Source organism: Pongo abelii, chromosome 14 (genome assembly GCF_028885655.2).
Source record: "Pongo abelii isolate AG06213 chromosome 14, NHGRI_mPonAbe1-v2.0_pri, whole genome shotgun sequence".
Classification (NCBI taxonomy): Eukaryota; Metazoa; Chordata; class Mammalia; order Primates; family Hominidae; genus Pongo; species Pongo abelii.
This window is the reverse complement of record NC_071999.2, coordinates 115,477,253-115,504,731: the sequence shown is the minus strand read 5'-3', so window position 1 is coordinate 115,504,731 and position 27,479 is coordinate 115,477,253. Positions and strand designations below refer to the sequence as shown.

Below are 27,479 nucleotides of genomic sequence, written 5' to 3'. Positions count from 1 at the left end.
GTCTGTGTAATAAAGGAATTAGGTCACATGATCTCTATGACTGCCCATGCTAAACTCCTGTGAACCTATGCTGTTTCACTTGGATGAAATGCTTATTATCTTTTCATCTCTATTGCCTGGCTACTTGACCATCAACAAGATAGGATAAGAACAGGTTTGGTTAAATAACATAGTGGGATTTATGGAGATTGGCCTGTGGTGGGCATAAGAATGGACTTTTAAAGAGTGGCCCAGAGGGCACTCCTGGTGTCTCAGAAAATCCGTTCAGGTGACAGAGAGGCCCTGGGTTGTATGGGCATGGACTCAAAATTCTACCACCGTCAATGATTCCTACACTTTTTCCTTCTGGCTTTTTGAAAGAACTTCTATTGAAAAGGGTTCTGGCTATCTTTTTCAAAGTAGTAGATTATTTGGCCAAAAACTCCTCTCAATGCTGAAAAATAATTGCATTCAAATCAAACATTTAGCTAAGATGCTTTCTTCTATGCTGAGCTGATATTAAACTGAAGGAGTGGTCGCTCCTACTTCCAGTATCCATTTTGTTCCCTTTCAATATATTGACATCAAATAAGCATTTAGAGTTTAAAGTAAATGTGATGAAAATATTTAAGTATTTTACTATTTAAAAAAATAAAATCAATGAAAAAAAATAACTCTATAGCCTATATATGTATTGTCTATTTTCAATCTCTGTTTTGGCTCATTTAAGTCCAAATGAGATTTATATGGAGAGTCTTACTCAAATAGGAGTTTGGAAATGTTCTCAACCCGACTGGAAATGATGCAGTCTCTATTTCAGTCTAACAATCTTAGTATTGATTGAGATAGATGAGGCTCGACTATGCTGTGGTAACAATCCCCAGACTCAACTGCTGCAGCACAGAGCTTTACATCTCACTCCTGTTCCAGTCTGATGTGGGTCAGCAGCTGCCTTCCTAGTGTGTATTAAAGACACTGATCTTACTGTCTTAACCATGTGGGAGCCAGACTGCTGGCAAATGTGCAGAGGCTTTTATAGCCAGGCTAGGACATGGCTTCTGCCCACACCCAGTGGCCAGGAGCTGGTCATATGGCGTCACATTAGAATGGAGGCTAGATATTGTAGACCTTGTGTGCCCATGGAGGGAAAAATGGGATGGAGTTTCATGAAAACATAGCATTGTGTCTGCCACAATACCTGATTTAAATTTAGCATGATACTCCATGGCAGTAACTCTCAAGAGATAATTGACAACTATATGATTTTCTTCATGGGTCACAAAATTGACCAAAAACAAAATGATTGAGATGATCTAACAAGATAGCAGGAATGTTGTAAAAATAATTATTCAATGACAAACAAAATTTCTCTTAATACCATTAGTGAACTCAAAATCGAGTGGGCACCTGAAATTCAGTGGTGGGCATTGATATGACTTCTTCTTGGATGCACTACTTTAAAAAAATGTCATGTTTCAGACCAAGAAAACTTTAGGAGGTACACAACTTGGTTCCTTCAAAATATAATTTACAAGAAAAACCTAATGGAGGGAAGAGACCCAATACATTATAAAACGTTTAATTGACTTATCAACTAATTGTAATTGTTGATCTTATTTAGATTCTCACTCAAACTATAAAACATATGACATTTATGAGACATTTGGAAATTTGAACAGTAATTTAGTATTTGATGATATAAGGAATTACCAACTTTTAGATGTGACAATTATATTATGGTCATTTCTTTTTCATAAGCTTTTATCCATTTAAGAAATACTGAAATATTTACAACTGAAACGATATGCTGACTAGGATTTTCTTCAAAATAGTAAAGGAGAGTAGCGGGTGGGGTGGGAACAAAACCAGACTCACCTTGAGTTGGTAATTTTTGAAGCTAGGGTATAGGTGTATGAGGCTTTGTTTTACTATCCTGTTATTTATGTTTGCCATTTTGTGTAATAAAAAAATTTAAAACAAAAATGTATGCTATCTTATTATCATGGAATTATTTTTATTTTTACTCTGAATTCATTGTCTCCTTTTTAATATCTATATTTCATTTCCTGCTTATTTTACTTTTTTATAAAAAGTTTCAACTTTTCACATCAGATACTGTTTCATCAAACTTATCCTCAATAATTTTGGTACAGATCAAAGATATTGTGTCAAAACGAGTGTATGCAGCAGAACATAGAGGTTTTACCCGTGTTGGAGACTGCCAATGTAAAGAATCACTATTGTCCTGAGAATCTTGGGATGTGAAATTGACGTTCAATGGATTGCCAGAACAGAAAGTGGTTCACTGAACAAACATCCCCATTCAGCACTTCTGGAATTCCTTCCTGGAATTTTCATGCTTCTTCAAAAAAGATAAAGTTCCCTAATAACAAACGGCCATTTTCTGGAAAAAGTATTAAATGATTTAGCTTAGCAAACTTAACAGAACCTCCATATTTAAGAAAAATTTCTTTTAATTCTAACTTAGAAAATTGTGCTAATCCAATTATGGGAGATATTCTTCTCACAGCATTTTGAGTCTTGTTGCCAGTTCTGAAGCTCTTGAGACTTAGCCACAAAAGATTACCTAGAAAATTCTTGGTGCAGACATTGTGATCTCCTTGACAGTAAGCTCCGTAGTCCCAATTAGGAGAAACTATTGACTTTCTGAAGAAACAACATTGCTATTTTTGTCTTCAGAAATCTTTATCAAAGGAATACAGCTTTGTTTTTGGCACTTTGGGTAAAGGAGAAAAAAGGTTTGTAAAGTCACAGTTCATAGTTTTAATCAGACCAAAACCTACCAGTTTTCCTTTCCAAACTGAATTTGTCTCTCCCACCCCCTACCTTTTAAAATTTGATCAGTTTCCTAATAAGCAGTACTTGGTCATTGCATCATATTTCAGGCCCTTTAATTGAAAAGCAAATTATGCATTTAATATGAGAAAAACTATTTTGAATATGTTTCAGTACAGGGAATACATATTTCAATATTCTGTGATTCTTTCCAACTGGATATTCATTGTATCATGAATATGATTTTAAAAAGAAAAACTAATGTTAGAGAAGAAAATACAATGTCACCTGGTCATTCTGACTTTTCAGGTGTTTCTTGTTACATCTTTTCAGTCATTTAAATGACCTCTCATGTGTTGCACTTACCCTATGTCTTGTAATGAGCTCATAAAATGCCCTTGTGAAGTATTAGAACTGGAATTTTAGTTGAAAAATAATGGCAGCATTAATTCAAGGAGCTTAGAAGAAACCAATTAGCTTCCTCAAATCAACCTATTTCCAAGTGGTATTCCACAGATTCTTGACATTGAACACTTAGCAATATTGATCCAGAAAACTCCCAATATTACTTTGAATAAATCTCATTGGCTCCACAGATAAGGGAGTCAAACTAAATTTGGCAACCACTCAAACAGTAATAGGAAATGAGGCTGCTCTGTAGACCCAATACACTCCTTAGAGCCTTTAGTCAATCAGTCAGACGAAAAGTGTCTATTGGGCTTTCACTCTTTAAATAAACGTCCCAAACAAAAGGCAGGTTTTGGGCCCACAGAACTATAAGCATTACTGTGTAGCATATAAAAATTACGAAGTCATACTTTTCCTGGACACTTACATGCTAAAAGAGTGTTAGAGCTAAACTTTGAGAGAGTTGAAAATAATGATTGATAAGAAAAGCAGTTGAGTAAAAGATCAATGTTGGATAATAATGAGGTGGACAAGGTGCTAACTAGATGAATGCGTTTTTTTTTTTTTGAGATGGGGTCTCACTCACTCCGTCGCCCAGGCTGGAGTGCAGTGGCGTGATATTTGCTCAATCTCTGCCTGCCGGGTTCAAGCGATTCTCCTGCCTCAGCCTCCTGAGTAGCTGGGACTACAGGCACCTACCACCATGCTGATTTTTGTATTTTTAGTAGAGAGGGAATTTCACCATATTGGCCAGGCTGGTCTCGAACTCCTGACTCTGTGATCAGCCCACCTCAGCCTCCCAAGGTGCTGGGATTACAGGCATGAGCCACTGCGCCCAGCCAATGAATGCATTTTTTAAAACTTTACAAGTGAAACAAGGAATGTGTGATTAAGACCATTGTCATTACCTTTCTTTTCTTCTCCATGACAAAGGGATTACTTTCTCCTGAAAGACATCTCTATTATTAAGGGTGGAGGATTAGGGGCAGTGAGAAAGTGGAGGTTTCCCATCAGTTTTTGTGGAGTCCACTCATCCTGGGTGTTTCCTGTTGGTCTTGTCTTCCCCACTCCACCTATGTTTTCCTTTCTCGACTGTCTGCCTGCTGACTTCAACCTGCAGAACCAGAAATCTGAGAAATGGTCTCTTAATAAACATTTAACCAGCCCTACAGTTACCCAAGATTAAATACCTAAATCAAATTCTTTTCATAGGGAGGGGTTTATTATATTCTAGTGGCTCTGCTTCTTTGATAAAAAGCTGACTCATTCAATCTCTAGGTCTCTTCTACAACCCTGCATTCACTTTCTGTCTGGTGTTGTCTCAGGACCTTGGATACCACCCAGAGATTAAGCATTGGTTTCTTTGGTCAACCAGTTAGTTAGAAGAATTAATGGAACAATTATCACGTGACAAAATGGATAGTCTAACATTTGTTTATTGTTTAACTTTTGCTGGACATTTAAACTGTTTTCAGTTTTGGGCAGGTACAAATAAAGCCACTCTGAACTCTGCTAGGCCCAGAGATACAAAGATGAATGTTTTGGAAGCTTTACTAACAAGATAGACAGATATGTAAACAGAAATGTTTATTATTAAGCTTCTAAAATTTAAGTTCTATGCCTTGTCACCTGCAATAGCTCTTTCCTAAGCCCTGTAATTAATCTTTCCCTTTCTTTTTCCAAGAACATTAATTAAATATAATTGACATGTAATAAAGTGCATATATTTAAAGTATATCATTTGATATATTTTGACATGTGTATATGCCTATAAAACTACCAAAACAATCAAAGGACAAAGCACATTCATCAGCCCCCAAGTTTCCTCAGGTCCCATTGTAATTCAATCCACCCCTTCCCTGTCCTCAGGCTACCACTGTTCCAATGTATGTCGTTATAGATTAGTTTGCAATTTCTAAAAATGCATATAAATGGAATAATAGAGTCTGTACTCTTTCAGGTCTATTTTTCTTCCCACAGCCTCTTTATGTTGAGAGTCACCACGTGGTAGTGTGTATCAATGATTCATTCATTTTTATTGCTGAGTAGCTCTCCATTATATGGATGGACAGCCATTTGTTTATTCATTTACATTTTGATGGACATTTAAATTGTTTTCAGTTTTGGGCTATTACCAAAAAAAGCCACTATTAACATTCACATACAACTCTTTGTATAGACATCTGCTTTCATTTTTCTTGGGTAAATATGAAGGAGAGAGATGGTTGGATCACTTGACAGATGTATGTTTACATTTTTCAGAAACTTCTAAATTGTTTTCCAAAGTAATTTACCATTTTACACAGCTAACACCAGTGTATGAACATTTAAGTTCTTCACATTCTCACCAATAATTGATATTAACAATCTGTAATTTTACTCATTCAAATCGATGTATAGTGGCATCAGATTTGGGTTCTAATTTTTCTTTTCCTTAGGGCTATTGATGTTGAGTATCTTTTTGTGTGTTTATTTGCAACTTACGTATCTTCTGTGGTGAAGTATCTGCTCAAATCTTTTTTCCAGTTTTTTAATTGGGCTGTTTGATTTCTTATTACTGAGTTTGAGTTCCACACACATTCTGGATGCATGTCCTTGTTAAATTAAATTTAGCCTGGAGTTGCCTCCTTACATATTTTAAGTTTGGCACTAACGCTTGGACGTAGTAAGCTGCAACCTAACTGGATGTGTAAACAGACTGTAACCTACTCTTATACAATCACAGAGTTTCAGCCACTCACAGGCAGCCAGCTGTTCAAACCATATTCAAACAAGCAAATGTTAGGAGCTGTAACCAATCCAGTTGTTTCTGGACTGTACTTCTGTTTTCTGTACATCACTTTTCTTTTCTGTCTGTAAATATTATCTGACTATGTGGCTACCCTGGAGTTGCTCTGAACCTATTCTGGTTTGGGTAGTGCCCAATCGTGAATTGTTCTTTGCTTACTTAGACTGTTAATTTGTCTAAAGTTTTTCTTTTAACACCTTTGTCAGTATGTAATTTGCAGCTTTTGTATATTTATAATCTCTATTGCTATGTGCATAAAGTTTTATGATTATTATTTATTCTTAATGAATTGAGCCTTTGATTAAATGACTTTCTTTATCCTTGATATTCTTTGCTCTGAAATCTACATTATCTGATACTAATGCCATCACTTCAGTTTTATTTTTATTGGTTATAGTATAATGTATATTTTATACTTTACTTTTAAACTTTTTACTGTCTATGTTTAATGTGTGTTTGTTTTATGTAGCATAGAGATGGGTCTTGGTTTTTTGCCTAATCTGATCATTTCCATCTTTTAATTGGGATATTTAGAGCATTTACATTTAGTGTGATTATTGGCATGGTTAGGTTTAAACTAACCATCTTGCTACTTGTTTCTACTTGTCCTTCTGTTCTTTTTTTAATTTTTCATTTTTCTCCTGCCTTCTTTTAGATTGAGCATTTTTTTATAATTCTACTTTATCTGGTATGTTATATAGATATAATAATGTTATATATATAATGGCATGTGATAATATGTGTAATGTTATATAAATATAACATTTTATTTATTTTAGTGGTATATTTAGGGTGTATGGTATGCATTTTGATGTATCACAGTCTAACATCCATGATATGATGGCACTTTACACATACCAAGAGAATCTTACCATAGTTTATTTCCATTTTTCCTCTCCAGGCCTGTGCTGTTGTTTTCATACATTATACTTATACAGGTGTTATAAATCCAACAATACCATAGCATTTAAAAAAATTCAATTTTCTTTTAAAGAGATTTTTGAAATAAAAATATTTTCTAGATTTTTCCATGTAGTTATTTCCAGTGATCTTCATCTAGTTGTGTAGATTCATGTAGCAATTTTGTATTATTTATCTTCTGCCTGAAGGACTTCCTTTAACATTCTGCTAGGGACAAATTCTTTCAGATTCTGTATGTCTGGAAAAGTATTTCTGCTTCCTTTTGAAAGGTATTTTGCTGGTTACAGAATTCTAAATTGACTTTTTTTTTTCAGTACTTTGAAGATGTTTCCCAGCTCTTTTGTCACTTGCATTGCTTCTTATGAGAAATCTGCAATCATCTTTATCTCTGTTCCTCTACATGGAATCTTTTTCCTTTGGTTGCTATTAATTTTTTTTCTTTATCACCGTTTTTGCACAATTTGATTCTGATTTGCCTTGGTACAGTTTTCATCATGATTCTTATTCTTTGAGTATGTTGAGCTTCTTGTACCTGCAAGTTTCTCATTTTCATCAAAGGTAGAGAATTTTCAGGTATTCTATCTTCCAGTATGTCCCCCTCCCTCCCTTTTAGGGGGTTAAATTTCGTGTGCTTTAAGCTGCTTGAAGTTTTCTCAGAGCTCATGGGTACTCTTTACCACACTTTAAAAAAATTCTATTCTATATTTCATATTGAATGGTTTGTATTCCTATTTCTTAAAACTCATTAACTTTTCTTCTAAATACGTAGCTGCTATTAATTTCATTCAGTGTATTTTTCATCCTACATATTGCAGCTTTCATTTGTAGAATTAGGAACTGGTTCTTTTTTTTATGTCTCCCATATATCTGCTTAACTTTTTGAATGTATAGTTATAATAACTGTATTAATATTCTTGCCTGCTAATTCTTAACATCTGTGTCATTTCTGGATCAATATCAGTTGACTGATTTTTCTATTCTTTAATGATTGTATTTTCTGCCTGGTAATTTTTGATTGACTGTCAGATATGAATTGTATCTTGTTGGGTGCTATAAACTTCTGTATTTATATAAATATTCTTCATTTTGGTTCTAGTATATGGTTAATTATCTAGGAAACTGATTCTTTCTGTTAAGAATTGTTGGGAGGGGTTGGAGTAGTCCTCAGTTTAGGCTAATTATCCCCCTTCACTCAGACAAGACACTTCAATGCACTCTACCCAGTGCCCTGAGAATCAGGACATTGTCAAATCTAGCTCAAGGGAAGAGGCATTGTTCTCTGACCTTTGTGAGTGTCAGATAATGTTACCACTAATCCTTTGGGTGATTCTTTCCCAGCGTTGGGTGGCTTTCTCACATGCAGAAACATGTCCTTAATCATCTGAGGACCCCAGGGTGCCCTCTGCAACCCTGAAGAGCTCCCTTTTTGCAGGCCTGTCCTGTGAACTGTAGTCACTGTGGTCTTCCAGCTCCTCCTACTCAACTCAGAGGGTCCGCCAGTACATACCTCAGCTCCCCTTTCCTGATCAGTGGTTTGTAAAATTTTCAGGGCTAGAAGTTGGACAGTCTCTGGAGCTTATTTCATTTGTTTTCTCTCTCGCAAGGACAGCTGCCTCATATCCTGTGTCTTGAAAACCATTGTTGTATATATTTTGTCATTTTTTTTTTTTATTCAGGCAAGAGGATAAATCCAGTCTTTCTACTCCCTTTTGGACAGAAGCAGAAATCTCTGTCATATATCAAATTTTGCATTAATAATTTTGTATTCCTTTTCTTAAAAGTGCCCCTCCCTCCTAATTGTATAATCCAGTGTTACAACACCTCTACTCACCAAAATACAAAACAAATGAATAGATTGTAATCTCACATGCTAAGTGCAATAACTTATACATATTGATGCACCTCACATGATCTAGAGCATGATCTAGAGGTGGGGAAAAGATATGTGTTGGAAAATCACCAGAGAAGGAGACAGTCAAGTTGTTTTTAAATAGTAAACCAAATCAAAGATAGGTGAGGAAGAGGTGGTAAGAAGCAAAGTGCAAAACTAGGGAGAACTTGATACCACCCTCCAATAGATGGTTTTCTAAGAGAGAAACAGAGTTTATTTAAAAGCCATGAACATAAGAAAGTAAAGAGAGTCACACATGGCCTTATATTATTGTCAGGTAAAAAGGATGATAGGAGACATAGTTCACATGAATTCAAAGTGACATTTCATATTTGAAATAAGAAAGATCATTTTGAATTAATGATACTATGCAGCAGACGATGGCTACTTGTATGTGCAGTTAGGAAGAAGAAGAAAGGGAAGGGAATGGAGGAAGAGAAGTGGGAGAAAGATGAAGAAAGAAAATGAGAAGGGGGAGGCAGTAAACTCAGCTCAATTTCAATCAGAACAATGAAACTACTTCATAATTATAAGAACTGTTTTCCATGAGAGTGAACTTTCCCACACACCCTTCTCCAATTCATGTAGCGACATTGAGTTTGCTCTCTGTAGCCTTGCCTGTCTACAGACTCATTCCCCAAATACCAAGTGCCATGTGTTAGGCTGTCAGGTAAGTGTTACCTACTCACTCCATCATGCTTCTGCTTCTTTAAGACTTTGCAGATTTTCCCTCAGCACAGAGCTGGACCCTCTGCAATAAAATAAGTTCCCATTTATTGCCAACATTCTACTCCTTACTCACTTTGCTATAACCGTTCGTAACCGTAACAGATTTTCTCTTTCTTCTTGACAGATGAATTCTTTTTGCTTTTCTGATGTTGGTTTATATGACGGTTGTTGTGTGCTTACTCCTTTTATAGAAGCGGGAACAGAAGGGAGCAGGGGAAAGCGTTGTAGGAAAGAAACCCCCAAGAGTGCATAATAACCTGCCAACCTTCCCTTTCTCTCCCTCCTCTTTTAATGGTCCTGGTCTCCTGGCATCTACAGCCCAGAGAAAATGCAAACACATGACACTGGGCCTTACTGACTTACAAAAAATCCCAGGGAGTCGCAGTGCAATAATAGGTCTTATTATTCCCTAACATTTAATAAAGCCTGCAGTGATAGATGCTGAAAATAAAATAAGCTGGTGTGGTATCTGCTTTTTGAAAAGCTGAAATTCAAAAGACAGACCAGTGTAGGCAAATCATACAGATGGACAAAGAATTGAAGAAAATAGGAAGGAAGGGGATAGAGACAGATGGCTGACTCCATGGATTTTTTTTTCCCCTCCAAGATAATTCTCCTGGCTAAGGACCCCAGGACACTCCAGAAAGATTTTTTTCTTTTCATTTTTCTTTTCTTTTCTTTTTTGTTTCATTTGCTTGTTTGTATTTAATCAAGGTTTGCTGTAAACAGTGAAGCCAAGCTTCTCTTAATCACGCTTGCCATTAAGGGCTTTAAATACAAAACTCCTACTTAAAATTACAATTATACTTTGATGAAAAAATTTCCCAGCCCACTCCATTTTACATTTTTCCCATTGGTTTTCTAAAATAGGACTGGAAAGTGCTAATAGAGTGTTTTGGAACTCAGAGTTCTTTGTGGTTTCATAGTCTCAAAAAAACCAGTCCTCCTTATTGCCTTATCACCACTAATCAGGGCTTATGTGTGACTTGAAAATTAGAACTTTCACACATGGCAGGCAGGAGACACAGAGGCACAGTCTCATGAAGAGATACCTAAGCATTGATGTGACTGCTAAGGACAGCATATTCCCCTGAACCCGTGTGGTTCTGGAAGCCCTCCAAGTTATTAATAGCGACAGTGACAGGGCTGTACACTCTATTGTTTCCTCATTGACGAGAACGGAATGTCAGGCGGTGGGGATTGTGGCATGGAAAGTATGTGAGCTGGCTGTGTTGCATTTCATTTTCTCCTTTAGAGGGCTTTCTGTCCTTTGTGCTTTTTACTGCTGCTTGTGGCAAACGCCTTAGAGGATGATGAACAAGGAATAACCTCATGGAAACAGTGTGGTGGTGACCCACAGCTGATTTAAAATAGGATGGACAGATTTTGATCACCCTCCCAATGTATACAGCAGGAAAGAGAGACCTGGTTTCACTACAGTTGGGTTGATCCAGTCCTCCTATGCTGAGTCATTGGATTAAAATGCATGTCATGTCCTAGGCTAGCCTCAGATTTCCATCTGGTCAAAAAGAAAGCATTTTTGTTGCTACTGGGGTTGGGATTAGTGCAAAAAGGGGAGTTCAGATCTGGATGAACCAGGTCCACTTGTCTTCTCAGACAAAGCCAGGGGAGGAGCACAGAAACACACTTGGTACCCTGAGGTGAGATTAAATGAGGAGATGGATGAAAACCACCAAAGGTAGCTTAAAAAACATCTGAGCTCGCACAAAATAATTCACTCCTTCATTAGTTGTTAATGCATTTCTCTAATTGCTTATTCAAAGGGACATTATTTCTTCTTTGGTGTCCCACATACATGGTTTTAAAATGCTTGCAGACGTTTTACCTGGCTCTTTGCATTAAATTATCTCATCAGTCGTAATTCATCTCCACTTCTCCGAAGTTTTCATGGCACATGGCAAACTGGGATGTACCCTTCCTCCTCTTCTGTGTTCTATCAGTTATTTAATCTCATCTCCAAGCAACATGTTCTCATAATGGCTAGATTTTGGTCTAGAACAATAGCCTTCCTGCTATTATTCTTTTACTCAACAGTCCAGATTGTTACGTACCCATGATCTGGAGTTCTGGACTTCTTGGTTTTGTGAACCGCAGGACTCCTGCAAGTCTACTGTGTTAGTCCGTTTTCACACTGTATTATAAATAAATACCTGAGACTGGGTAATTTATAAAGAAAAGAGGTTTAATCGACTCACAGTTTCACACTGTTGGAGAAGCCTCAGGAAACTTACAATTGTGGAGGAAGGTGAGAGAGGAGCAAAGGCACGTCTTACATGGTAGCAGGTGAGAGAGAGAGAGCAAATGAGTGAAGGGAGAAGAGCTGCTTATAAGACCATCAGATCTCATGAGAACTCACTCAGTATCATGAAAATAGTGTAGGGGAACTGCCCCCATGATCCAATCACCGCCCACCAGGTCTCTCCCTCAACACATGGGGATTATGGAGATTATAATTTGAGATGATGTTTGGGTGGGGACACAGAGCCAAACCATGTAATCTACCATGTCATAAGTGCTCAAAATATGGATTAATTGATTGCATCAAGAAGCCACGTTTTTCCTTTGCAATTATCAGGTAGCAGCTCATTCACTTCGAATATTTTTTTTTCTTTTCTCAGAATAATCAGAGGGAAAAGGTCATTATAGATGAAACAAGTACATAACAAATAAACTTGAAAAAAGTGACACTATCTGTCTAATTAGAATGGTTTTAATGGCAGTCTGTGTATTTAAAATGTGCAATGCAGCAGCATCTAAGGGCCTTTTTAATTGATTTGATTTCATGATTTTCCTAGATTTTATAGACTCATAAACCATGTCTTAAATTTCATTTTACAATTATTGCCTTAATTTTAGATTTCAAAGTATCTTTTGACACCTTCACTGGTGTGGCTCTATTCTGGAAGAAATATGCATTCACAGATTCCATACCTCCCCCTTAATTCACTTGGTCAGATTAGATGTTCATTTCTATTATATCATCTTTTAAGCCTTACTTACATTTTTAAGAAGACACTATTTTGACTTTGATAAATTCTGGCACTCTGAATTCATTGTGTTTCTTTGTCTTTTTCCTTAGGCTTGCCCTAGGCAAGGTCTAACACTGTCAAATCATTAGGGGGAGGGCTTTATTCCCAATTTCAAATCATTTTTATTGTCATCATTCAAAAAGAAATGGCTGTCTAGGGGATAAGTGTCAGTGCATACTTTGAAGATGATGAGCATACGTTTCTATCTCAGCTGATTCTTGAAGTCACTTTTCTGGTATTTTTTTCTGTAAACTTATGTATATATTCATAAAATTCACTATTTTACTTTGAGTAAGTTTCATTCTTCCCTCTGATTAGAGACTTGTCTTCTCTATCTTTTATACTTTCTGATTAGGACAAAACAATCTTTTGGCTATTCTATCTCATTTTTTTAAAAGCATCAATTATCCCCTTATGATAAGAATCATAACATTTTAAAGCTATTGTTTAGAAATGTACTACACAGCCTTTCACCTCCTTGTCCTCAACTGTCTCTCTTACTCTTTCTCTCTTTCCAAAAATAGCAAGCTAACTACTAAGCCAAAAGTAGCATCCAGATTCCTATAGCTCCTGTCCACGTTCACTATGGATGAATGCATATCAGACTTCTTTGCTCATCATGATGACTGGTCTATTAATTTTATCTTTTCCTGAAGTAAAATAGGAGAGCAAATGGGATGCATATTTATTCTTTTGTCTTCTTTACCTCAGGGCTGTCTTAAATCACTTAAGAAAAGCAAAAGTTAAGTATTCTTTTGCTATTAGAGAGCCATAAATAGTTAAGTAACAAAGTAGTAGTAACTCTAGATAGAATAATGATAATTAATGTTTGCACAGTTTACTACTTTCACCTGTACCATTTCATTTACTACTCATTTTTACTTCCTATGGCAGATATAAATATTACTCTTCATTTATTGTTGGGCATACTGAGGGTCATGTCAGTGCAATAAATATTTCATGCTCAAACACTCAGCATATGGGAAGGAAATTATACCATGTTCTGACATTAAATTCTGTTTCAGCTGTTTGTTTTCTCCTTTCTCTTTCCTTCTTTTCTTCCTTCTTTTTAAAATACAATTTAAGTTTCACCACCTTTTCATAAGTGAGTATCTACTCACATTTACTATGATTTCTTGTTTGTTCGAAGAATTCTGGTATTCTCGCTTTTAATCCACATTGCTCCTAAATTGCGTACTCATATTTTAATTCCTGCCTCTTTGTTATTTAGTTGGATTAGATTTTCAGTTTTTAATTTTTTTCTCCACTTGCTTGAAATGTAAACCGTCAATATCAGTTATTTTGTGTTCCTCTTAAAAATTTAATATGAAGCGTCCTTGGTTTGGCCAATGGGAGACCTTTCAAGCCAGCTCCTGTTTTCTGTTGACATGACTACTTCCTTGCTTTCTGATTCAACAAGCTATTCCAGGCTTACCGCATATTCTTTCTGCTCCAGAGGTGAAATCCACCATTTAGCAACCTAGCTCTGTGTGTGAGGTGCATGCACTGCTAATGGGGTTTGTGATTTCCAGGTGCGTTCAGAGGCTAGAGCAAGGGATGTTTTTATGCTTTATTCTGAAACCTTCAAATCAAATCTGAAACCATGGGCTTCTCCCTCATCTTTCCTCATTCTATATTTGTATCTCCCTTCTCCTACAGTGAGAATGGAGATACCTAACATCAACATAGAAACTCATTTGTTCAACCCTGAAATAGATACAAAATAGCTTCAGAATAATTTTAATAATACCATGGTGTCAACATGTTCAAGATTTCTTTAAACTATATTCTAGTAAAGATGTATAGTTAAAACACTCGTTCAAAAGCTACTTGAATTAATTTTTTTATTATATGTGATATGGTTAGTAATTTGATTCAAATCTTAGTTCACTTGTATCTGTATTTATTTAGTTTTAGAGTTTACTTATTATTTTGATTAACTTGTACTTTTTAATATATAAGGCATTTAGGTGCATCAAAAGTCAAAAATTATGTAAAAAATGATACTCAGATTTCTTATTCCCAATTCTATTACTTCCACCCCATTTTCAATGGTCTTCTATAATATTTCATGAGGTTTGGATTTATAGTCTTCTTAGTTTTCATTTTTTCTGACATAAAGTATAGCATATGCCATATATTCTTTTCCAATTTGCTTTTTTTCAATAAACAATGGATGTTTGAAATCACTCCCTATCAAGCTGTAGGATCTTCCTTTCTTCTTTTTAAACAGATGCATATAGTACAACACTGTGTGGAGATATCATAGTTTATTCCATCAGTTTCCTATTATTGAATATTGTCACCAATATTTTGCTGTTGCAGATGATACTGCAATGGTTGACCATGTGCATATGTTGTTTTAGATTTGAAAAGGCACCCTTCAACATGAATGAGTAGAAATGAGATTGCAGAGTCAAATGCACATGAAGTTTTGTTAGATGTGATGAAATTGCCTTACATAGTATTTGTAGCATTTTGTGTTGGCCATCAGAACATGTTAGTGAACTTTTGAATGTTTATAAATCTGAAAGGTAAGAAATTGGTATCTTTTATATTCTTAAATTTGAAGCAACGGTAGTAACAACAGCATGTTCCTGTCTAGAGACCAATTCTCTCTTTCTTCAGAAAGTAGACCCAACATTTCATGAGCCTTGTAGTGTACCTACAGATGATCTTCTTCCATTTAAATCACAACATGATTCAGTATCTTATAACCTATGAATTTGATTGTAAATATTACTGACACCTAGACTTACTATACCTCTACATAAAAGGAGTACAGGAAAGAAAACAGAAAAAATAAGGAAAACTGTAGTTTTCCAATTTGTGTTCCAGTATCTGTTCATCTATCTACTAGTCATCATCTGTCTTTCAGTCCTCTATTTTATCCTCCTATATGTTTTGCTCTGTATTCCTCCTTATGTGCATATATGTACACACAAATAGTAAAACAAGCAAACCATATGGATAGCAGCTTCCGTTCTTGTTTTGAGCTAATACGGCACTTCTGCACTGGGGTTTATGACTTGCTTTTTCCATGATCTCTTCCACGTTCCTTTGCTCTGGGCAAAGAGGATTCTTCCCTTGTGAAGCACCCCAACCTTAATTATTGCAGACCTACTGTACTCTATTATTTAACTTACACCACAGGACATATGTTTAGTAGGATATAAACTATAGAATCCCTTTAATTTAAGCCATACGTATTCCTCCTACATTGCATTTTCCCTTGATGATAAAGACAAATGACTCTTTACACAGAATCCACTGTTGGTCTAGGGTTATAAGGGACCCACCATGAACATGTGACCTGGGTGTCAATGGAAGGACTTCTTCCTTGGATCTCAAGTCATTATATTCGTAGAGTCCAATGTTGAAATCACATAGATTGTGTGAGCATGCTACTCAGTGTGAGAATTAGCTGTTCTTCTCATTTCCCATCCTTGGATCCCTTACCCATCTGTGCTGGCTATGGAAGAATCAGTACTATATATTGTCTCTGTTTGAGGAAGTAAACTTCAATTTATTGGACAACACACCTTCTTTACACGGTGTTGAATACCAGCTGGTGCTATAATTAGGTCTTCAGTGGGCCATGTCATCATTTTTCAAGGCCAAAATGCTCCTGGGTAATGTAAGCCAGTGGATACCATGAGCATCAGTCATCAGCATCCTCACTTCTCTATAAAATGAGGCTTTAGGTCAGAAGAATTTTATGTGATACTAAGACGGTTATAAGGCATTCTGTGACTTTATGGATGGTATTGCTGGAAAAAGCTTGGCAAGAAGGGATGACAAATTCACCACCAGAATGTGTCAATGCAAGTGAGGATTCATCTTCTCCTCCATGATTGCAGAGGTTCATTTTCATTAATCCATCAAGGTCAATTAAACATTATAGGCTGGTGCCTGTGGGTTATAACAGATATAACCCTGAGGTCATAACAGGTATTCATTACTGGTGTCATCTTTTGGAAGATTGGGCATTTAGAAGTTTCAGCAACTTCCTAAGACCTTCTGAGCAGCAGTACGTGTATTAAGCCATGCTTGATCTTCATCATCTTTGCTATGGCCACTTTGTTCAAGTCTTTTTGAGAATATCTTTGGGGTAGCTAAAAAATGAGGCTGACTGACATCCATAGAGTGGGCTTGGTTTGCACAACATCCTCCAAAATGAGTTCTTTTGGAGAATATTCACATGTGACTCAATTTTGAAGGCTCCAGTCTCATAATTATTTCACAAACATCTTCCTTTCACCAGTCTTCCGATTTTGTTTTTTCCAAGTCTCAGACTATCTAGACTAAGCATTAGCCTTTGTTTGTGAATTCACCTACCTCCCTACTTCTATCTTACATAGGAGAGTAGACAAAATTTGTTTGCTCACTAGGATGGATTTGGCAACCCCAGTAGAATATATCTTATATTCTACCATAGAAACATAGAAGATGTACTAGAAAAGCAAGCACAAAAATACATGTCAGATGGCTATAAATGTCACAGAGAAAACAATGCATAGAAGGTAAATAGGCAGTGTGGAAAAATTGTAATTATGCTTAGTTTGGCCCAAGAAGGCTATTAAGGGAAGGTAGTAAGAAATAGCGGTTGGTAGAGGATGACGTAGGATCGACTGAACCCCCTCACAACAGGGATTCTCAATTTTGGCTGCATCTTGTAATTACCTGTGGAACTATACAAATGCTGATGTCTGGGTTTCACATTCAGAGATTCTAACTTGATTAGTCTGAGGTGTAGTTTGGGCACTAGAAGTTTTGAAACATCCCAGGTGATTTTAATCTGCTGCCAAGGCCAAGGAGCTCTGCAGTCCTGGGAAATTCACCGAGATGAGTTAATTCTATGGTCTTTAGATAAGGCAGGAATAGGACCATGAGAAAAGAAAGAGCATCTCTCGGTGGCTGGAGAAGTTCAAAGTTTTGGAGATCTTTGGGTATTCAGAGTAATTAAATTTGCCCACTAGTCCCTGCCCCAGTTCTTTGGGCTCCAAATTTTTGCAACCAATGTCTTTTTTTTTTTTTTTTTTGACGAAGTTTTGCTCTTGTTGCCCAGGCTGGAGCACAATAGAGCAATCTCAGCTCACTGCAAGCTCCGCCTCCCGGGTTCAAGCGATTCTCCTGCCTCAGCCTCCCGAGTATCTGGGATTACAGGCACCCACCACCATGCCTGGCTAATTTTTGTATATTTAGTAGAGACGGGGTTCCACCATGTTGACCAGGATGGTCTTGAACTTCTGACCTCAGGGTGCCCCACCTGCCTTGGCCTCCCAAAGTGCTGGGGTTACAGGCGAGAGCCACCACGCCCAGCCCTTTGGCAACCAATGTCTTAATCTTAAAAGCCCTGTGAGTCTGTAAACTCCACACTTAGGATCAGATGCTGATTTTTTTAATTTTTATTTTTGTGCTTGCCTCATAGCTATGAGAGATAAGATAGCCTTAAAGCCACAAATGTTACCTTCTCCACTGACTACATCATGAGCTGAGAATGAAAAGTCCTGAGTGTTTCATTTTCTGACTTTCCCACAAGCACAGGGGATAATTTAAGTATCTCTTTCACCACCAGATACTGTGGACTGCCAGGGTCTCATCCTTCAATGCTGGCAGAAACTTTACTGCCTTCAAATCTAACCAGTTCGGACGCATTTCAGATTCCCGTTTCCCCGGCAGTCTGTTGTCTCCAGCTACCTCAGGTACCAATTACTGTATCGAGGGAAGTCCAAGTGAAGAAACAGTCAACTCTAGCTAGTTTAGCCACTTTTTTTTTTTTTACAGGATATTCAATGGTTTACAGTCTTTAAGTGGGGCTGAAGAGTGGTCTCCAGACTGAGCCTTATGGAAAGATCCCTGTACTACAGGACCAGACTGCCACAAGAGATGTTGAATTGGACAAAATCAAGAAGATGCCTGCAGAACAGTGAAGCCAGCTCCAGAGCCAGCTCCTCCCCTGCCAAATTGGAAAGCTATGACCAAAATTACTGACCACATGCAACAGTGTTCTGCTGCTCTGATGATGATGTTCTTTGGGCAGAATCTCATGCTTGTGTTGAAGTTATTGTCTTTTTTTTTTTTCCCTCCAGTATCTGGTGACCCTTGCTGTTGCTTTCACGTTTTGTGCCGAGGCAGTTAGACTTTGTGCTGAATTTGTTTGTGCTGCCACCTCAGGGAAGGGGTGGCATGTGCTGCCGTGGTTTCCCTTTGACATTGTTTTCACCGAGAGATGCGAGGGCTGACCGTTGCCTCCTGGCAAGTCTTAATGGACAGTGGGGCCTGGATACCCAAGTGCCTTAGTTCTTTGGGCTGGGTATTAGTTCGTTTTCACATTGCTGATAAAGACATACTCGAGACTGGGAAGAAAAAGAGGTTTAATTGGACTTACAGTCCCACATGGCTGGGGAAGCCTCAGAATCATGGCAGGAGGTGAAAGGCACTTCTTACATGGCGGCAGCAAGAGAAAATGAGAAAGATGCAAAAGCGGAAACCCCTGATAAAGCCAATAGATGTTGTGAGACTTATTCACTTCCACGAGAACAGTATGGGGGAAACCGCCCCCATTATTCAAATTACCTCCCACCGGGTCCCTCCCACAACACATGGGAATTATGGGAGTGCAACTGAAGATGAGATTTGGGTGAGGACACAGCCAAACCATATCAGGCTGCTATAACAAAATACCATAGACCGGACAATTTATAAGCCACACAAATGTATTGCTCAGCTCTAGAGGCTGAGAAGTCCTAGATTAAGGCACCAGCAAGTTTGGTGTCTTGTGAGAGCTCTCTGCTTTGAAGACAGTGTATTCTCACTGCATCCTCACATGTCAGGAAGGGCAAGGGACCTCATGCACGCCCCGTTTTTAATGGCACTAATCTCATGCATGAGGGTGGAGCCCTCATGACTTACTCAGTTCCCAAAGGTCCCATGTTTTAATATGATATTAAGTTTCAACTTATGGTTTTCGGGGGACACCAACATTCAGAACACAGCACCGGGGTCCTGTCGTTCTCTCTGAATGAGCCTTTCAACATGTGCTGAGCCTATATATTCTGCTTGGCTAATAGTGGAAAAGGGGAGATGTCTGTGTTGCACACCTGGCTTCTCCTATGAGGGTATCCCAGTTAAGCACCTTCAGGGAGTCCTGGGGCCCCTTTGTGTCCATGGAGTGCTGTGGGATCTGCCCCCCCATTGGCCATGGCTCTCCTGCATGCATGTTATGCTGTGATATCCTTTGCAATTCTATTGCCACTGTATTCCACATTTAAGGGATTTTCCCCCACATTTTCTGATCCATCAAAAGTCTTATGTAATGATTTACATGTTAAACAAATATTTGTTACATTGTTTTTAGAAATTTGGGATAATGCGGACATCATAAGTGATACCATAAGTGTCACAGCCTGATATCTTGAAAACTCTTAAACCGGTTCTCATTCATTCATTTATGCACCCTTTGGTTTATTCATCCATTAATAGTATATTGCTGTTCTCTGTGTGCCAAGGACTGTTCTGGAATCTGAGACATACAAAGATTTCTTACATCCCCACAGTTGAGTGAGAATGACAGAAATCATGACACCAGCTGGCAGGTGCTGCAGTGAAGGTGTATGCAGAGGATTTTTGAGAACTTAGAAGGGAAGAGTCATTTAGAAGAAGAGAGTACATCTGAGCTTCCCATTCCTGGGACTGTCTACGTCCAGCACGGTAATGGAGTCTTACATTCATCTCATTTTTCACCTGCCAGTTTTCACTGATTCTTGTGTCTCGGTATAAATTCCACTTTGGAAAATACTTCCATGACTCCTCTAAGCAAACCAGATTCATTCTTTAAATTTTTATTATGCCCCATACTTTCGCCTTCATAGTGCTTGACAGCACCACTTCTTAAATGGTTATATGTGGAATTATTCTGTTTTTCTCCCTACTGTAACATCAACATGTATTCTGTGCCAAATGTGCAGAGGAGTTTCAGAAATCTATGTTTAAATGTGAATAAATGAACTTGCTCTAGGTGATCCATACATAAAGGATAAGGATATGCACAGAGAAAACTTCAGTGGGCTTCTATGTGAATTTCTTACCAAAGTATCAGTCCTACTTCTCAGTTGAAAATGCAAGGAGAATGCATTCACTAACTTAGTCTCATTCTCACACAAATGACTAATCCACGGTGAGAGTGAAACTGCATTTCTTTTCACTGCTCTCTCTTTGCCCTCTTCATCTGGCTGACGAGAGGAACGAGTAGTCCCGGCCGCATTGCAGCCCCACCAGCTTCTGGCAGGCCCACCACAGATAGCCATTCAACAAGGGGGTAGGGACCCCTTCATTCAACAGCTACCCAGTCCTGGGGCATCACTTCTCATCCAATGAATGATCCGGGTCACCATTCTGAGTGAGCAAACATTTTTTGATATGTGAACAGTACTCTTGTAACTGTCATAAAAGGGAGAGGATATAAAGAGGCCGTGAATAGAGGTAAAGTGAAAAAAATAAAAATTAAATAAAAAATAAAAAAACCCCAACAACAACAACAACAAAAACACCCAACAATAAACCACAGGAAGCAAGAAAGCGTCCAAAAAGTAAACGTGGGTCTGACAGCTGAAAGCAAAGTACTACATTTTGGAATATTCTTTTCTTTGATTTATTTTCCAGTAGTATGCTTCTCAAGGTAATATATCGCAATATGTTTTCTTATTTAGAGATTACAGTGAAAGCATGGGCTACAAGTCAACCGAATTCATTGGTAGCAAATTTGTTTTTACTTCATTTCATCTGGCACTAATGGCTTGATAGGAGCCATGGGAAGGTTTATTCTTGATTAAGGCATGGAAATTCAAACCAAGTCCACATTAGGTATAACATAAAAACTTGTAAACAAATTTTAGATCGAAATTTTGAACCAGGAATAGTTACACATGAAAATATCAATATGACTTGAGACTAGCATAGAACAAACTATTACTGAAATTCTGCGAGTTGTGCAGAAAACAAAAAAAAGACATGAATTTTATCTGTACAATTTATAACCTGCAACAGTGTCACAACCCCCCAAAATTAGAGTGAAAATGCAAGCCCAGGGAGAAGAGAAATCAATGACCTTTAGAATTCACAGCATTTTTTCTAGTGTCGTTTTTAACTTATTTTCCCAAATGGATTTTCAACAAAATAAGGCAAAACTAAAACAAATGAATAACCCTTATCCCATTTATCCCTTTGAGATGGATGAGAACTTGTTTTGTTTCGTTTTTCTTTTTTACCTTTTTCCTTAGGTTTGACCACTCCAAGTTATTTCAAGCAAGTGGAGTTTGGTATCATATTAAGGGACGTGGGGGAATTTTCACACCAGTCTTTGTAACCTGCTGCAATGTGCGTGTGCTCTGCAGTCTACAGAAGATGAGTTGCCTCTCAGAAGGGAGCCATGGGAGGCCACACTCAGGATGCTTTTGGAGTCTCATTCCATGGCTGGTTATTCCTACCTTCTAGAATGCCGAAATCCCATGAACAGTTGACTCCTTCTAGAGGTTGTCTCAACTGTCTTTTCTCCATTAGCATGATTCACCAAACAGTAATTTCTTTAGGAAACATAGAAATCATATAGATGTGCTATTTTCAGAGAGGCTGCCAAACCTCCATGCACAGATAGTGCTGTGAGTGCTGCCTGTGGGGCAGAGGTTTGGCAACTGGTCTTTATACAGAGAAGTGGAAAGTTTGGAAACAGAGAGCCCTGGATCCAACTTCATGCTGGGTGACCTCTGCCTTGTCCTTTCTTAGCCTCAATTTTCTCAACTATAGAAGAAGGATTAAAGCATTATGTTTGAGGGGAAGAAATGAGATAAGTTCAATTAAAAAAAAAAAAAAAGATTTTCCTGCTTTTGGCCAGAGAAAAGCATATTAGGGTGCAAGTGTAGGGTGGTTGGATGCAAAGCAGTGCCCCATGCACACTAAGCCTCAGATCTGCTGCATCCAGTGACCCCTCCAAACTACCCTTACGTGCATCCCACTGAGTTTATCATTTAGAAGGACATGCACGTTCGTTTACTCCATCTTACAGATTTTGATAAGGAAGTTAATGTGGAGAAAGTTTAAAAAACTTTGCTTGTTGGTTAGAATACTTAAAGCTGAAAGAAATGTTGAGGTAGTAAAACTGTTCATTGTATTAAGGCAGCAGAAAGATGCAGTGGCTTGTCTAAGGTCAGAAGGCTTATTGGTGACACACATGCACATGGAACTCAGCCTCCTCACTTTAAGGTTTACAGTGTTTGCTTTACTATGTTAACATTGTTCTGTGTGTGTTTCAGTCACATTAATGGAACCTGCATCTGCTGACTGTTGTATTGCTACCCTTTCTTCTGCAAAAATCTTCCTTTACATGCTCAATTGCAATCTTTTTTGCTCCTTCAAGTCATGATGTAAATGTTTATTAACTCAATGATTAGAAAAATGGCTTTTTAGGGCTGGGCACGGTGGCTCACGCTTGTAATCCCAGCATTTTGGGAGGCTGAGGTGGGCAGATCACGAGATCAGGAGTTCAAGACCAGCCTGACCAACATGGTGAAACTCCATCTCTACTAAAAATACAAAAATTAGCCTGGCATGGAGGTGCATGCCTGTAATCCCAGCTAACTACTCAGGAGGCTGAGTCAAGAGAATCACTTGGACCTGGCAGGAGGAGGTTGCAGTGAGCTGAGATTGCGCCATTGCACTCCAGCCTGGGCAACACAGCAAGACTCTGTCAAGAAAAAAAAAAAAAAAAAAAAAAAGCCCAAAAGTATTTTTACATACACTGCATTGATTTTATCAGAAAAATAAAATGGGAAGAGTCACATCCCCCTCAGCTAAGAAGATAGATTACTTGTCTGGTCCCCCTTTCAAAAGACTTGAAGGTACTAAGATTTCATAGGGCCTTCACCTTATGATCATGCTCCAATTTGCAGGCAGTAATTGGGACCTCTGTTCATGAGTCAGCTTCATGGTGATGGTTTTCTAGCTTGTTCCTTCACCACATTTGCAGGTCGGATCCCATTTCCCTCTCTTCAGCCTTGTCTTGGAGACACTGCTCTGTATGGCTGATGCACATCAGACCCTGCCTTCATTTCTGTTTTGCTTCCATCCTGCTCATATTTCCAACCCCCTCTTCCATCCCATCAGAGTCTCCATCACTTACCATATCTTCCTTCAGGACACAGGAGTGAATAGGCCACACCTGGAAACCATCCGATGGTCAGGACTCATTTGTGCTTGCCCCAAATATCCTACCCTCTGTTGCATGTTGCTGCTTCTGTTCTATTTTCTAGCTTTTCTAATTTTCTAATTTCTTGCTAGCTTTTCTAATTTGGCCATCTAGTTACCTCAGTTTGAGTCTCCATTCCTTCACTCCACTCAATTCAAGAGCATCCCATCTGATATGGTTTGGCTCTGTGTCCCCACCAAATTTCATGTTGAATTGTAATTCCCAATGTTGGAGGCAGGGCCTGGTGGAAGGTGATAGGATCATGGGGGTGGTTTCAAATGATTTAGCACCATTCCCCTAGTGCTGTCTCATGATACAATTTTCATGAGATCTGGTTGTTTGAAGGTGTGTGGCACCTCCCCCAACCCTCACTCTCCTGCTGCCCATGTGAAGATGCACTTGCTTTCCCTTCACCTTCCACCACAATTGTAAGTTTCCTGAAGCCTCCCCAGAAGCAGAAGCCTGTACAGCCCGCAGAACTGTGAGCTGATTAAACCCTGCTTCTTTATAGGTTACCCAGTCTCAGGTGTGTCTTTATAGCAGTGCAAGAATGGACGAACACATAAAATTGGTATCAGAGAAGTGGAGCATTGCTATAAAATACCTGAAAATGTAGAAGCAACTTTGGAACTGGGTAACAGACAGAGGTTGGAACAGTTTGGAGGGCTCAGAACATGAAAGGAAGATGAAGGAAAGTTTGGAACTTTGTAGAGACTTGTTAAATTGTTGTGATCAAAATGCCGATAGTGATATGGATAATGAAGTCCAGGCTAAGGTGGTCTCAGCTGGAGATGAGGAACTTATTGGGAGCTTGAGCAAAGGTCACTCTTGCTATGCTTTAGCAAAGAGACTGGCAGCATTCTGCCCCACTCTAGAGACCTGTGGAAATTTGCACTTGACAGAGATGATTTAGGGTATTTGGTGGAAGAAATTTCTAAGCAACAAAGCATTCAAGATGTGCCCTGGCTGCTTCTAAAAGCCAACGCTCATCTGCATAAATAAGAGATGATCTAAAACTGGAACTTTATTTAAAAAGAAAGCAGAGCATAAAAGTTTGGAAAATTTGCAGCCTAGTCATGTAGTAGAAAAGAAAAACCTATTTTCTGGGGAGGGATTCAAGCTGGCTGCAGAAATTTGCATAAGTAAAGAGGAACCAAATGTTAATAGCCAAGACAATGAGGAAAATGCCTCCAAGGCATTTCAGAGCTCTTCATGGTAGCCCCTCCCTTCACAGGCCCAGAGGCCTGGAGAAAAGAATGTTTTCATGGGCCTTAGCCAGGGCTCTACTGCCCTGCACAACCTCCAGAAAAGGCGCCCTGCATCATGGCCACTCCAGCTCCAGCTCCAGCCATGGCTAAAAGGGGCCAAAGAACAGCTCAGGATGTTGCTTCACAAGGTGCAAGCCCCAAGCCTTGGTGGCTTCTATGTGGTGTTAAGCCTGTGGATGTACAGAGGGCAAGAATTGAGGCTTGGTAGCCTCTGCTTAGATTTCAGAGGAAGTATAGAAACACCTGGATGTACAGGCAGAAGTCTGGTGCAGGGGCAGAAACCTCACAGATTAACTAGAGTAGGGTGGAGGGGAAATGTGGTGTTAAGAGTCCCCACACAGAGACCTACCTCACTGGGGAACTGTCTAGTGGAGCTGTGAGAAGAGGGCCACTGTCCTCCAAACCCCACAATGGTAGCTCTACTAATAGCTTACCCCATGTGCCAAAGCCACAGGCACTCAATCCCAGCCCATGAAAGCAGCTGGGGGGGCTGCTCCCTGAAGAGTAACACGGGTGGAGCTTCCCAAGGCCTTGGAAGCTCACCCTTTCCATCACTGTAGCCTGGATGTGATACAAGGGGTCAAAGGATATTCTTTTGGAGCTTTACAATTTAATGACTTCCCTGCTGGGTTTCAGATTTGCATGGGGCCTGTAACCCCTTTGTTTCAGCTGATTTCTCCCTCTTGGAATGAATGCATTTACTCAATGCCTATACCCCTATAGTATCCTGGAAGTAACTAACTTATTTTTGATTTTACAGGCTCATAGGCCAAAGGGAATTGCCTTTCTCAGATGAGACATTGGACATGGACTTTTGAGTTAATGCTGGAATGAGTTAAGACTTTGGGGGACTGTTGGAAAGACATGATTTTGAAATGTGCAATGGACATGAGATTTGGGAGGGACCAGGGGCAGAATGATATGGTTTGGCTCTGTCCCCACCCAAATCGCATGTTGAATTGTAATTCCCAATGTTGGAGGTGAGGCCTGGTGGGAGGTGATTGAATCATGGGGGTGGTCTCTAATGATTTAGCACCATCCCCATAGTTCTGTCCAATGATAGAGTTCTCATGAGATCTGGTTGTTTGAAAGTGTGTGGCACCTCCTTGCCTACTCCTGCTGGCCGTGTGAAGACAGTGCCTCCTTCTCCTTATCCTTCTGCTATGATTGTAGGTTTCCTAAGGCCTTCCCAGAGGCAGAAGCCTGTACAGTCTGCAGAACAATGAACTGATTAAACCTCTCTTCTTTATAAATTACCCAGTCTTAGGTATGTCTGTATAGCAGTGTGAGAACAGACTAATACACCATCTCTGCACTGGCAAGCACCGTCAGTAGAGAGAAACAGAGATGGAATTCCTGCATCCTCTCTGACATTCAACTGAGAAAACTTCAATGGATTTATGAGCTCACTGAAACAGAAGTCACTCCAGGGTGTGGGAATTGGAGTTAGCTGCTGCAAGGACTTTCTATTTATAGTGGTTGCTTTACCAGGACCCCACTAGGGCCTCAGATGGTTCCCAATAATTACTACCTCTTCATCCAGGACCTGTGTCTCCTCTCCTTGAATGTGGGGTGGACCTGGTTACTTGTTTCTGACAAATATAACATGGCAGTATTAATAGAATGCCCTTCACTGTCCTGCTCTGTGGTGCTTCTCACTCACTCCCTTAGAGGGAAGCCAGCAGCCATGTTGCAAGCTGCCCTGTGGAGAAGCCCATGTGGAGGGAACTGAGGGTGCTTCCAGCCAGCAGCCAACAAGGAATTGAGGCCTCCAAAATCCAACAACCCAAAAGGAATGCAATCCTGCTAGCAGCTGCATGAGTGAGCCTGGAAGCAGATCTCCCCAAGCCTGACCTTGAAATGACTGCTTCTCCTTCTCCTTCTGCCATGATTGTAAGTTTCCTGAATGACATGTTGCTTGCAACCTTGGGAGAGATCTGGAACCAGAGACCCTAGCAAAGCCACTCCCACAATCTTGACCCATAGAAAGTATGAGATACTACCTGCTTCTTCAAGCAGTTAAGTGTTGGAATAAGTTGTTACACAGCAATAGATAACCAATACATCTCACTTCATCATCTACTCAACATCTGGAAGAAGGAGCGTCATACCGGTCTTTTGAACAGAACAATTATTTTTAGATAACATAATTGGTAAAAGTTTTTTTTGCCTGAATATTTCACTAAATCATTTTCTAGAAAAAAAGTGCTTGCAGAGGTTCCCAAAGTCTTCTAATTATCTATGGCTCCTGGTTTTCAAACTGCATGTGAGCAACTTCAAAAGTTTGGATGTAGGGATGCTTATCTGCTGACCACAGCAAGCTATGAGAAATAAGAGGTTTGGCTTTATTCTGGTGATTTCGCTGCCACTGCTTAATGATATCCAGCAGAGTTGTTAAAACTCCCGT

At 39.0% G+C, this 27,479-nt stretch overlaps 1 long non-coding RNA gene across 1 annotated transcript; it reads left to right on the top strand.

Annotated features, from left to right (window-relative positions):
- Positions 1–27,152, top strand: LOC129049599 (uncharacterized). The gene is made up of 4 exons (XR_008512825.2): positions 1–154; positions 18,141–18,267; positions 18,350–20,275; positions 25,833–27,152. It is a non-coding gene; the product is annotated as an uncharacterized LOC129049599 (long non-coding RNA).
- The last annotated feature ends 327 nt before the right edge of the window (positions 27,153–27,479 follow it).